Raw genomic sequence first — 1,235 nt, 5'->3', positions numbered from 1 at the left:
TCATATATTTTACTTAGCATAATACCCTTAAGCTTCATCCATGTTGTCGCAAATGGCAGGATTTCCTTCCTTCTCATGGCTGAATAATATCCCTCTCTCTCTCTCTCTCTCTCTCTCTCTGTGTGTGTGTGTGTGTGTGTGTGTGTGTGTGTGTGTGTGTGTATACCATCGCTTTTATCCATACATCCATTGATAATCACTTAGGTTGTTTCTATATCTTGGCTATTGTGAATAATACTGCATTGAACATGGGGATGCAGACATCTCATTAAATCCTGATTTCAATTGCCTTGAATATATGCTCACATACGGATTGCTGGATCATAGAGAAGTATTATTTTCAAATTTTTGAGGAATATCCTTAACATCTTCCATAGTTTCTGTACCAATATACATTTTCACCAACAGTACACTAAGTGCAAAGTTTCCTTTTTCTCCACATCTTTGCTAACACTTGTTATCTCTTGCCTTTTTTATAATAGCCATTATAACAGGTGTGAGGTGGTATCTCATTGTGGTTTGGATTTGCATTTCCCTGATGATTAGTGATGTCCAGCACATCTTCATGTACCTGTTGGTCATTTGTATTTCTTCTTTGGAAAAATATTTATTCAGCTCCTCTGTCTCAGTGAGAATCCTTTTCATGGTTTACAGTCAGCCACCTTTTTATTGTATCCTCACGTGGTATGTGTGTGGGGGGGCAATAGGGTAACACAAACATTTAGTCCATAGCAGTGGGTTTAGAGGGGTGGACACCAAGGAAATCTGTGAAACAGGGCAGTAGAGTAGAGGGATGTAGTTTGCTGTGAGATCTGGGATCTCAGTTAAAAAAAAAGTGAAATTCTGAAATTCTGTATTTATTCTACTCAAATTATTTCCTATCTCTACTCCACCCTTCTCCTCAGAACTGATTTGTAAAAATTTATATGTGCAAAATGTTCACAGTACATATTAATAACTCTGCCTAAGACTATAAAGGTTATGTTATAATGGTAATAATGCTACTGAAAAAAAATTAAGTCAGCACTTTCTCATTTCCATACAAGTCCCAGGAAAGCAGCACATCTGTGCAGCTGCTTGAAACATCTTTCTGTGCTTTTCAAACCATGAAGCCTTAAATCTTTCCCAGAAAATCACTGGTGAGACTGTTAGAGATGTAAAGTAGCAAAGAATTACCAGCCTTTAGCATCCTTCCATTTCAAATTTTTTAGCCATGGGAGTTACTTTCATTTTTT

This window comes from Hipposideros armiger, unplaced genomic scaffold (assembly GCF_001890085.2).
Source record: "Hipposideros armiger isolate ML-2016 unplaced genomic scaffold, ASM189008v1 scaffold_384, whole genome shotgun sequence".
Lineage (NCBI taxonomy): Eukaryota > Metazoa > Chordata > Mammalia > Chiroptera > Hipposideridae > Hipposideros > Hipposideros armiger.
Note: the sequence above shows the minus strand (reverse complement) of the source record.